Source organism: Scylla paramamosain, unplaced genomic scaffold (genome assembly GCF_035594125.1).
Source record: "Scylla paramamosain isolate STU-SP2022 unplaced genomic scaffold, ASM3559412v1 Contig182, whole genome shotgun sequence".
Lineage (NCBI taxonomy): Eukaryota > Metazoa > Arthropoda > Malacostraca > Decapoda > Portunidae > Scylla > Scylla paramamosain.
This window is the reverse complement of record NW_026973847.1, coordinates 42,501-54,008: the sequence shown is the minus strand read 5'-3', so window position 1 is coordinate 54,008 and position 11,508 is coordinate 42,501. Positions and strand designations below refer to the sequence as shown.

The window sequence follows — 11,508 nt, the reverse complement described above, 5'->3', positions numbered from 1 at the left end:
TCTCCTCCGCTCGCGAGACGTGATTCCCCTCCTGGTGGGGCCTCACGCCCTTGATACGTGGTCGGTTTGTTTCTCCGCTCCGCTCCCCCGCCTCACCCGGCTGGGGTGGAAGCGTCTCCTGCCGGGAGAGGCGCGACGCCCTTGTACCTCGGTTGTGTTAACGCGCCGTGGGGTCCCTCGCTCTCCCTCCGCTCGCGAGACGTGATTCCCCTTCTGGCGGGGCCTCACGCCCTTGATACGTGGTCGGTTTGTGTCTCCGCTCCGCTCCCCCTCCTCCCCCGGCAGGGGTGGAAGCGTCTCCTGCCGGGAGAGGCGCGCCGCCCTTGTACCGTGGTTGCTTTAACGCGCCGTGGGGTCCCACGCTCTCCCTCCGCTCGCGAGACGTGATTCCCCTCCTGGCGGGGCCTCACGCCCTTGACACGTGGTCGGTGTGTTGCTCCGCTCCGCTCCCCCGCCTCCCCCGGCTGGGGTGGAAGCGTCTCCTGCCGGGAGAGGCGCGCCGCCCTTGTACATCGGTTGTGTTAACGCGCCGTGGGGTCCCTCGCTCTCCCTCCGCTCGCGAGACGTGATTCCCCTTCTGGCGGGGCCTCACGCCCTTGATACGTGGTCGGTTTGTGTCTCCGCTCCGCTCCCCCTCCTCCCCCGGCAGGGGTGGAAGCGTCTCCTGCCGGGAGAGGCGCGCCGCCCTTGTACCGTGGTTGTTTTAACGCGCCGTGGGTCCCGCGCTCTCCCTCCGCTCGCGAGACGTGATTCCCCTCCTGGCGGGGCATCACGCCCTTGACACGTGGTCGGTGTGCTGCTCCGCTCCGCTCCCCCGCCTCCCCCGGCTGGGGTGGAAGCGTCTCCTGCCGGGAGAGGCGCGCCGCCCTTGTACCGTGGTTGTGTTAACGCTCCGTGGGGTCCCGCGCTCTCCCTCCGCTCGCGAGACGTGATTCCCCTTCTGGCGGGGCCTCACGCCCTTGATACGTGGTCGGTTTGTGTCTCCGCTCCGCTCCCCTGCCTCCCCCTGCTGGGGTGGAAGCGTCTCCTGCCGGGAGAGGCGCGACGCCCTTGTACCTCGGTTGTGTTATCGCGCCGTGGGGTCCCGCGCTCTCCCTCCGCTCGCGAGACGTGATTCCCCTTCTGGCGGGGCCTCACGCCCTTGACACGTGGTCGGTGTGTTGCTCCGCTCCGCTCCCCCTCCTCCCCCGGCTGGGGTGGAAGCGTCTCCTGCCGGGAGAGGCGCGACGCCCTTGTACCTCGGTTGTGTTAACGCGCCGTGGGGTCCCTCGCTCTCCCTCCGCTCGCGAGACGTGATTCCCCTTCTGGCGGGGCCTCACGCCCTTGATACGTGGTCGGTTTGTGTCTCCGCTCCGCTCCCCCTCCTCCCCCGGCAGGGGTGGAAGCGTCTCCTGCCGGGAGAGGCGCGCCGCCCTTGTACCGTGGTTGTTTTAACGCGCCGTGGGTCCCGCGCTCTCCCTCCGCTCGCGAGACGTGATTCCCCTCCTGGCGGGGCATCACGCCCTTGACACGTGGTCGGTGTGCTGCTCCGCTCCGCTCCCCCGCCTCCCCCGGCTGGGGTGGAAGCGTCTCCTGCCGGGAGAGGCGCGCCGCCCTTGTACCGTGGTTGTGTTAACGCTCCGTGGGGTCCCGCGCTCTCCCTCCGCTCGCGAGACGTGATTCCCCTTCTGGCGGGGCCTCACGCCCTTGATACGTGGTCGGTTTGTGTCTCCGCTCCGCTCCCCTGCCTCCCCCTGCTGGGGTGGAAGCGTCTCCTGCCGGGAGAGGCGCGACGCCCTTGTACCTCGGTTGTGTTATCGCGCCGTGGGGTCCCGCGCTCTCCCTCCGCTCGCGAGACGTGATTCCCCTTCTGGCGGGGCCTCACGCCCTTGACACGTGGTCGGTGTGTTGCTCCGCTCCGCTCCCCCTCCTCCCCCGGCTGGGGTGGAAGCGTCTCCTGCCGGGAGAGGCGCGCCGCCCTTGTACCGTGGTTGTGTTATCGCTCCGTGGGGTCCTGCGCTCTCCCTCCGCTCGCGAGACGTGATTCCCCTTCTGGCGGGGCCTCACGCCCTTGATACGTGGTCGGTTTGTGTCTCCGCTCCGCTCCCCTGCCTCCCCCTGCTGGGGTGGAAGCGTCTCCTGCCGGGAGTGGCGCGCCGCCCTTGTACCGTGGTTGTTTTAACGCGCCGTGGGGTCCAACGCTCTCCCTCCGCTCGCGAGACGTGATTCCCCTCCTGGTGGGGCCTCACGCCCTTGATACGTGGTCGGTTTGTTTCTCCGCTCCGCTCCCCCGCCTCACCCGGCTGGGGTGGAAGCGTCTCCTGCCGGGAGAGGCGCGACGCCCTTGTTCCTCGGTTGTGTTAACGCGCCGTGGGGTCCCGCGCTCTCCCTCCGCTGGCGAGACGTGATTCCCCTTCTGGCGGGGCCTCACGCCCTTGATACGTGGTCGGTTTGTTGCTCCGCTCCGCTCCCCCGCCTCCCCCGGCAGGGGTGGAAGCGTCTCCTGCCGGGAGAGGCGCGCCGCCCTTGTACCGTGGTTGCTTTAACGCGCCGTGGTGTCCCGCGCTCTCCCTCCGCTCGCGAGACGTGATTCCCCTCCTGGCGGGGCCTCACGCCCTTGACACGTGGTCGGTGTGCTGCTCCGCTCCGCTCCCCCGCCTCCCCCGGCTGGGGTGGAAGCGTCTCCTGCCGGGAGAGGCGCGCCGCCCTTGTACCGTGGTTGTGTTAACGCTCCGTGGGGTCCTGCGCTCTCCCTCCGCTCGCGAGACGTGATTCCCCTTCTGGCGGGGCCTCACGCCCTTGATACGTGGTCGTTTTGTGTCTCCGCTCCGCTCCCCTGCCTCCCCCTGCTGGGGTGGAAGCGTCTCCTGCCGGGAGTGGCGCGCCGCCCTTGTACCGTGGTTGTTTTAACGCGCCGTGGGGTCCAACGCTCTCCCTCCGCTGGCGAGACGTGATTCCCCTTCTGGCGGGGCCTCACGCCCTTGATACGTGGTCGGTTTGTTGCTCCGCTCCGCTCCCCCGCCTCCCCCGGCAGGGGTGGAAGCGTCTCCTGCCGGGAGAGGCGCGCCGCCCTTGTACCGTGGTTGCTTTAACGCGCCGTGGTGTCCCGCGCTCTCCCTCCGCTCGCGAGACGTGATTCCCCTCCTGGCGGGGCCTCACGCCCTTGACACGTGGTCGGTGTGCTGCTCCGCTCCGCTCCCCCGGCTGGGGTGGAAGCGTCTCCTGCCGGGAGAGGCGCGCCGCCCTTGTACCGTGGTTGTGTTAACGCTCCGTGGGGTCCTGCGCTCTCCCTCCGCTCGCGAGACGTGATTCCCCTTCTGGCGGGGCCTCACGCCCTTGATACGTGGTCGGTTTGTGTCTCCGCTCCGCTCCCCTGCCTCCCCCCGCTGGGGTGGAAGCGTCTCCTGCCGGGAGTGGCGCGCCGCCCTTGTACCGTGGTTGTTTTAACGCGCCGTGGGGTCCAACGCTCTCCCTCCGCTCGCGAGACGTGATTCCCCTCCTGGTGGGGCCTCACGCCCTTGATACGTGGTCGGTGTGCTGCTCCGCTCCGCTCCCCCGCCTCCCCCGGCAGGGGTGGCAGCGTCTCCTGCCGGGAGAGGCGCGCCGCCCTTGTACCGTGGTTGTTTTAACGCGCCGTGGGGTCCCGCGCTCTCCCTCCGCTCGCGAGACGTGATTCCCCTCCTGGCGGGGCCTCACGCCCTTGACACGTGGTCGGTGTGCTGCTCCGCTCCGCTCCCCCGCCTCCCCCGGCTGGGGTGGAAGCGTCTCCTGCCGGGAGAGGCGCGCCGCCCTTGTACCGTGGTTGTGTTAACGCTCCGTGGGGTCCTGCGCTCTCCCTCCGCTCGCGAGACGTGATTCCCCTTCTGGCGGGGCCTCACGCCCTTGACACGTGGTCGGTTTGTTGCTCCGCTCCGCTCCCCCGCCTCCTCCAGCTGGGGTGGAAGTGCCGTGGTTGTGTTAACGCGCCGTGGGGTCCCGCGCTCTCCCTCCGCTCGCGAGACGTGATTTCCCTTCTGGCGGGGCCTCACGCCCTTGACACGTGGTCGGTTTGTTGGTCCGCTCCGCTCCCCCAGGCAAGGTTCCCCGCCGGCAGGGGCTTGACCCCGTTGAGACGTGGCGGCATGTCCGTGGGGGTGCTTCGGTGTCCCGCGCGCTTCTCTGCTGTGGGAGGGTTGACGCCGTTGATGTAGCGCGCCTGGGGCGGCTGGTCGGGGAAACCTGCTGGGAGGGCCTTGGCGCCGTTAAAAGGGTAGGGGCTGCGGTGCCACGAAATCCGGGGAAAAGTCGTGAAAAGTGGAAGTTCAGGGCCAAAGTGGTCTACGGCGTCAAGGTGCTCCCGCGCTGGGAGGTAACCCAGGACCCCCTGATTCCGTCAATGTCGCACCAGGTTTCGGAAGCAACCTGCACCGAGGTCCCGTTTGCAAATATAGTAAGGAGGTCGGGTCTCAGGCCACCCGACCTACTACCTTGACGGGCTGATGAAGCTCCTCGGCGTGCGCGCTATCTCCGCCTTAACCCTGTTGAGATGAGACGATCCTTGGGTGGGGGTGAGGTTCGGAGGCGCACGTTTAACACCTCCAGAGGCTTGACGAGGTCATGGAGGTGTCTATCGAGGTTCATTCATTGATTCATTGGTGAGGCAATGAAGGAAAACCACCCGCTTTGGAGGTTGCCGGGCGGCACACGTGTCCCATGACGTATGCGTTTCGACGCTGCTAGGCGCGGTGCCGGTCCTTTGCTCCTCTGAGGGCCCGCTTGAGAGGTTGCCGGACGGTACACGTGTCCCATGACGTATGCGTTTCGACGCTGCTAGGCGCGGTGCCGGTCCTCTGCTCCTCTGAGGGCCCGCTTGAGAGGTTGCCGGACGGTACACGTGTCCCATGACGTATGCGTTTCGACGCTGCTAGGCGCGGTGCCGGTCCTCTGCTCCTCTGAGAGCCCGCTTTGGAGGTTGCCGGACGGCACACGTGTCCCATGACGTATGCGTTTCGACGCTGCTAGGCGCGGTGCCGGTCCTCTGCTCCTCTGAGGGCCCGCTTGAGAGGTTGCCGGACGGCACACGTGTCCCATGACGTATGCGTTTCGACGCTGCTAGGCGCGGTGCCGGTCCTCTGCTCCTCTGAGGGCCCGCTTTGGAGGTTGCCGGACGGCACACGTGTCCCATGACGTATGCGTTTCGACGCTGCTAGGCGCGGTGCCGGTCCTCAGCTCCTAATGATATCAACAAGAGTCCCATGCCACTCTTGTTCGCGCTGTTGCGAGCCTGGGCGTGCGCTTTCCACGTTAACCCCGACGGGATGATTCGGGTGGGGGGTTAACGTGACGCACCCTTACTATATATGTATGAATGGATTATGGATTTGACACCGTTAAGTGCCTAGACGAGGTGGGCTTCTTAATGCGTGTCGTGCTCGCAACAGCTGCGGCGGCGGCAAGCCGCTCTGAGAACCACCCCAACAGTTGTTACGCTATGGAGGTTGCTGGGTTGCACTCGCGTACCATGACGCACGTGAATCACCTCTGCTAGGCGCGGTGCGCGTCCCCCTCCTCCTGGCGTCAACTGTCCGAGAGGTCCTCGTCTCCTCTCGTCTCCTCTCCTTTGGATGAGAAGCGTCACGGCATTAGCTGCGGCTCCTCGTGGCGGCGCACACGGTGTGTGAGGTTTGTGTGTGTGCCAAAGCGAGTTTGCCTTGAATGCAGCGACCCCTCTTGTTTGGTGATGGTTACTCCACTCCCCGTGCGATTGATCATCTCGAGGGTTGTACCGTGGAGGGACGGTCACCCTGGTTCCTGAACTGACGCAGCTTCTATCGAGCGGTCGGTTGGAACGAAGCACCTCACGCTGTTTTTTTAGCGGGCTATGACGCTTTGCTGCAGCTGCTGCTGCTGCCGCTTGTTAAGGGGCGGGACAAGCTTGAGGGCAGCAGCAGCACGTGGTAGTAGCAGCAGCCTGCGGGGCAATGACTGTGTGCAATGAGAGTTATTGCCTGGTGCCAAGGAGGAACACGGCGATATGCCTGGCTTGTTTCTGCTGCGGCTCGTCTCCGTGGAAGGGGCACACGGAAGATAAAATGACTTACTTGTATGAATAAAAAATAAGAGACGACGAGCAAGAGCTGGGCGCAGCAAGTACCAACAACAAATGAGTAGTGAATGAACTTCACAATGAAGGATTTAAAATGGTGCTTTGCTGCGAGCTCGTCTCCGTGGAAGGGGCACACGGAAGATAAAATGACTTGTATGAATAAAAAATAAGAGACGACGAGCAAGAGCTGGGCGCAGCAAGTACCAACAAATGAGTAGTGAATGAACTTCACAATGAAGGATTTAAAATGGTGCTTTGCTGCGAGCTCGTCTCCGTGGAAGGGGCACACGGAAGAGAGAGAGAGAGAGAGAGAGAGAGAGAGAGACAGACAGAGAGAGAGAAAGAAACGAGCAAGCAAGCAAGCCAGTGGTGTTCAATGTGTTACCTTACCTGGTACCCTGCCAGAAAAAAAAAAAAAAAAATCAAAAACAGCTCTAACGATGCTTCGCTGCGGGAGGGCGCAGCAAGTATCCACAAAGGAGAGATGACCTCCTTTATTTTTTTTTTTAAGTTGAGAAGGGACGCGGCGTCGACAGACCTTTGGGGTCCGACGCTTCGCGATTTCCTGGTGGCTCTCTTACTACACTTTTGAGTGTCAGAAAGTCATGGCAATGGAATTGAAAGTGGAAAGGAGCAGCAGCAGCATGCCGTCTAGGCTACGGCTGGCTGGTGGGGGTGGCTTCAAGCCACCTTCCACCGAGTCATGTTGTTTCTGGGTAATCTCGCAGCAGCCGTCGTCGTCAAGGCTACGACGGCGGCTCCGCTGCTACTATACTACTCGTGTCTGTTGTTCCCCGCCTCGGGGAGCTTCGCCGACCGTGGGTAGTGTTGGTGTGTCCATACTGCCTCGACCGTGCGTGCCCCGAGGTCGGGCTGTCGTCAGCGCAGGGCTGCTGCGGCTCTTGACGGGCCGTGGCTTAAGTGATGCTTAAGTGAACTTACCCTTGCGTCTGCGGCGGCCGTTGGGAGAGAGAGAGACCTCGTTGCCTCGTCACGACGGCGTTCGTGCTTGGCCTCGTTGTCTTCTGGCCTCGGTGTTGCCGGACTGTGTGTGTGTGTGCGTGGTTGTTGTAGTCCCCGCCTCGGGGAAGGTCGCCGACCGTGGGTAGTGTTGGTGTGTCCATACTGCCTCGACCGTGCGTGCCCCGAGGTCGGGCTGTCGTCAGCGCAGGGCTGCTGCGGCTCTTGACGGGCCGTAGCTTAAGTGATGCTTAAGTGAACTTACCCTTGCGTCTGCGGCGGCCGTTGGGACGTGCACCTCCTTGTTTTTGTCCCCGCCTCGGGGAAGGTCGCCGACCGTGGGTAGTGTTGGCGTGTCCATACTGCCTCGACCGTGCGTGCCCCGAGGTCGGGCTGTCGTCAGCGCAGGGCTGCTGCGGCTCTTGACGGGCCGTAGCTTAAGTGATGCTTAAGTGAACTTACCCTTGCGTCTGCGGCGGCCGTTGGGACGTGCGCGACAACCCCCACCACCTGGTCTGTGGCCAGCAAGGGCTCCTCTTCCTCCTGTTATTAGTATTCCCCGCCTCGAGGAGCGGCGCCGACGATGGGTACTGTTGGTTGTTTCCACACTGCTCCGACTGTGCGCGCCTCGAGGTCCGGGCTGTCGTCAGCGCAGGGCTGCTGCGGCTCTTGACGGGCCGTGGCTTAAGTGATGCTTAAGTGAACTTACCCTTGTGTCTGCGGCAGCCGATGGGAAGAGGAAGGGAGGAGCCGTGATGGGTAGTGGTAGCAGGCAGCAACCGATTTCCAGTGCACAATGGATGAAGGGGCTGCTGCTCTCTGGATGAGCGCGCAAAAACCAAAATTGAATAATCATGATGAGGGGATTGACAGATTGTCAGAGGGGGCCGTCATCGTGATGATGGCGGCGGCCCAGCAAACAAACACGGAACCAAGGCAAAAAAACCAAACCAAACCAAAATGCAAGAGGTGTCAGACAAACAAAGTGAGTGAGTGAGAGAGAGAGAGAAAGGAGAACGATGGTGGCGTTCTTCCTAACCTAAGGCCAAAGAAAGCAAAACCCATAAACAAAACTACCTGGTTGATCCTGCCAGTAGTCATATGCTTGTCTCAAAGATTAAGCCATGCATGTCTAAGTACAAGCCCAATTAAGGTGAAACCGCGAATGGCTCATTAAATCAGCTATGATTCATTGGATCTGTAGCCCACACTTACTTGGATAACTGTGGTAATTCTAGAGCTAATACATGCATCACGTCTCTGACCGCAAGGGAAGAGCGCTTTTATTAGTTCAAAACCGGTCGGGCCTCGGTCCGCCAACCCCACCGTGTTGAATCTGAATAACTTGTGGCTGAGCGCACGGCCTCCAGTGCCGGCGCCGCCTCTTTCAAGTGTCTGCCTTATCAGCTTTCGATTGTAGGCTATGCGCCTACAATGGCTATAACGGGTAACGGGGAATCAGGGTTCGATTCCGGAGAGGGAGCCTGAGAAACGGCTACCACATCTAAGGAAGGCAGCAGGCACGCAAATTACCCACTCCCGGCACGGGGAGGTAGTGACGAAAAATAACGATGCGAGACTCATCCGAGGCCTCGCAATCGGAATGAGTACACTTTAAATCCTTTAACGAGGACCCATTGGAGGGCAAGTCTGGTGCCAGCAGCCGCGGTAATTCCAGCTCCAATAGCGTATATTAAAGTTGTTGCGGTTAAAAAGCTCGTAGTTGGATTTCAGTTCTGGACTGACGGTTCACCGCCCGGTGCACACTGTCACGCTCCGAACAGCCGTAACACAGCCCGCTGGCTCGCACGGGGTGCTCTTCACCGGGTGTCCCGCGTGGCCGGCAGAGTTTACTTTGAAAAAATTAGAGTGCTCAAAGCAGGCTACACTGATGGCCTGAATGCCTATGCATGGAATAATGGAATAGGACCTCGGTTCTATTTTGTCGGTTTTCTGAACCCGAGGTAATGACTAATAGGAACAGGCGGGGGCATTCGTATTGCGACGCTAGAGGTGAAATTCTTGGACCGTCGCAAGACGAACTACTGCGAAAGCATTTGCCAAGGATGTTTTCATTAATCAAGAACGAAAGTTAGAGGTTCGAAGGCGATCAGATACCGCCCTAGTTCTAACCATAAACGATGCTGACCAGCGATCCGCCGGTGTTATTCCCATGACCCGGCGGGCAGCTTCCGGGAAACCAAAGTCTTTGGGTTCCGGGGGAAGTATGGTTGCAAAGCTGAAACTTAAAGGAATTGACGGAAGGGCACCACCAGGAGTGGAGCCTGCGGCTTAATTTGACTCAACACGGGGAACCTCACCAGGCCCAGACACCGGAAGGATTGACAGATTGAGAGCTCTTTCTCGATTCGGTGGGTGGTGGTGCATGGCCGTTCTTAGTTGGTGGAGCGATTTGTCTGGTTAATTCCGATAACGAACGAGACTCTGGCCTACTAACTAGTCGACGGATCTCCAGCAATTGGTGTCCAGTTCGCAGCTTCTTCTTAGAGGGATAAGCGGCAATTCTAGCCGCACGAGATTGAGCAATAACAGGTCTGTGATGCCCTTAGATGTTCTGGGCCGCACGCGCGCTACACTGAAGGGATCAACGTGTCCTCCCCCTCCGAGAGGAGCGGGTAACCCGTTGAAATCCTTTCATGATAGGGATTGGGGTTTGCAATTGTCTCCCATGAACGAGGAATTCCCAGTAAGCGCAAGTCATGAGCTTGCGTTGATTACGTCCCTGCCCTTTGTACACACCGCCCGTCGCTACTACCGATTGAATGATTTAGTGAGGCCTTCGGACTGGCGCTCTTGGATGCCGGGCCTGCGTCGCGGTCAGTTCTGCTGCCGCCGCTGGGCTCTTTCGGCGCCTCGAGCTGACGGAAAGATGTCCAAACTTGATCATTTAGAGGAAGTAAAAGTCGTAACAAGGTTTCCGTAGGTGAACCTGCGGAAGGATCATTAACGTGTTGTTGGTTTTGAAGGCGAACCACACACTCAAAATAGAGCTAATACAAATAATGGGTGGTCGCGGTTCGCTCAAGCAGCGAGCCGTTGACCTGTTGGCGGGGCAAAAGGTGGTGCCCTGCCCGCCCAAAAAAAAAAAAAAAAGGAAAGAGAGAGGGAAACCTTTCTTTTTCCGCTTCTCCCCGCGCTCCGTGCCGGAGCGTGGGGTAGACCAACTGTTCTTACTTACACACCACGCCCACGGGAAACCACGGCGTTTGGTGCCTCCGTCGTCGCCGTAGTAGTGGCTAGGTGAGCCCGCTGGTTAATTCCGATAACGGCGACGATGACGGTCGGAGGAGAAGTTGGTGGTGGGTCCCGCCGCGAGGCCCACTCCTCTTCTACTAACCCCGATCGCCTCCCGTGCTGCGGGAGGGAAGGCACCACTCGTCCCCGGCGTTTGGTGCCTCCATCGTCGCCGTAGTAGTGGCTAGGTGAGCCCGCTGGTTAATTCCGATAACGGCGACGATGACGGTCGGAGGAGAAGTTGGTGGTGGGTCCCGCCGCGAGGCCCACTCCTCTTCTACTAACCCCGATCGCCTCCCGTGCTGCGGGAGGGAAGGCACCACTCGTCCCCGGCGTTTGGTGCCTCCATCGTCGCCGTAGTAGTGGCTAGGTGAGCCCGCTGGTTAATTCCGATAACGGCGACGATGACGGTCGGAGGAGAAGTTGGTGGTGGGTCCCGCCGCGAGGCCCACTCCTCTTCTACTAACCCCGATCGCCTCCCGTGCTGCGGGAGGGAAGGCACCACTCGTCCCCGGCGTTTGGTGCCTCCATCGTCGCCGTAGTAGTGGCTAGGTGAGCCCGCTGGTTAATTCCGATAACGGCGACGATGACGGTCGGAGGAGAAGTTGGTGGTGGGTCCCGCCGCGAGGCCCACTCCTCTTCTACTAACCCCGATCGCCTCCCGTGCTGCGGGAGGGAAGGCACCACTCGTCCCCGGCGTTTGGTGCCCCCATCGTCGCCGTAGTAGTGGCTAGGTGAGCCCGCTGGTTAATTCCGATAACGGCGACGATGACGGTCGGAGGAGAAGTTGGTGGTGGGTCCTGCCGCGAGGCCCACTCCTCTTCTACTAACCCCGATCGCCCCCCGTGCTGCGGGAGGGAGGGCACCACTCGTCCCAACCGGCGTTTGTTGGTTCCTCCGTCGTCGCCGTAGTAGTGGCTAGGTGAGCCCGCTGGTTAATTCCGATAACGGCGACGATGACGATCGGAGGAGAAGTTGGTGGTGGGCCAGCAGGCCTCACTCCTCTTCTACTAACCCCGATCGCCCCCCGTGCTGCGGGAGGGAGGCACCACTCGTCGGCGGTGGGTAATCTCAAACCTGCACACTACCTGTGTTGTCCAACAACAAGCTCTTGTTGTTGGCGTTTTTAAACCTGCACACTACGTCTTCCCACTATCGTCTCCTGGGGCAGAGACGGCGGAAGTCTTGAAAGCCTAAAAAAATTCCAGCAATGGAAATGTACAACTCTT

General features: G+C 61.2%; 2 non-coding genes across 2 annotated transcripts in view; both read left to right on the top strand.

Moving 5' to 3' along the window:
- Positions 1-8,098: 8,098 nt before the first annotated feature.
- Positions 8,099-9,991, top strand: LOC135099681 (small subunit ribosomal RNA). Its single transcript, XR_010268279.1, has one exon. It is a non-coding gene; the product is annotated as a small subunit ribosomal RNA (ribosomal RNA).
- Positions 9,992-11,501: 1,510 nt separating this feature from the next.
- Positions 11,502-11,508, top strand: part of LOC135099679 (5.8S ribosomal RNA) — a 160-nt gene continuing 153 nt past the window's right edge. The window contains exon 1 of the ribosomal RNA XR_010268277.1: positions 11,502-11,508. This exon is cut by the window's right edge and continues 153 nt beyond it. This is a non-coding gene — a ribosomal RNA (5.8S ribosomal RNA).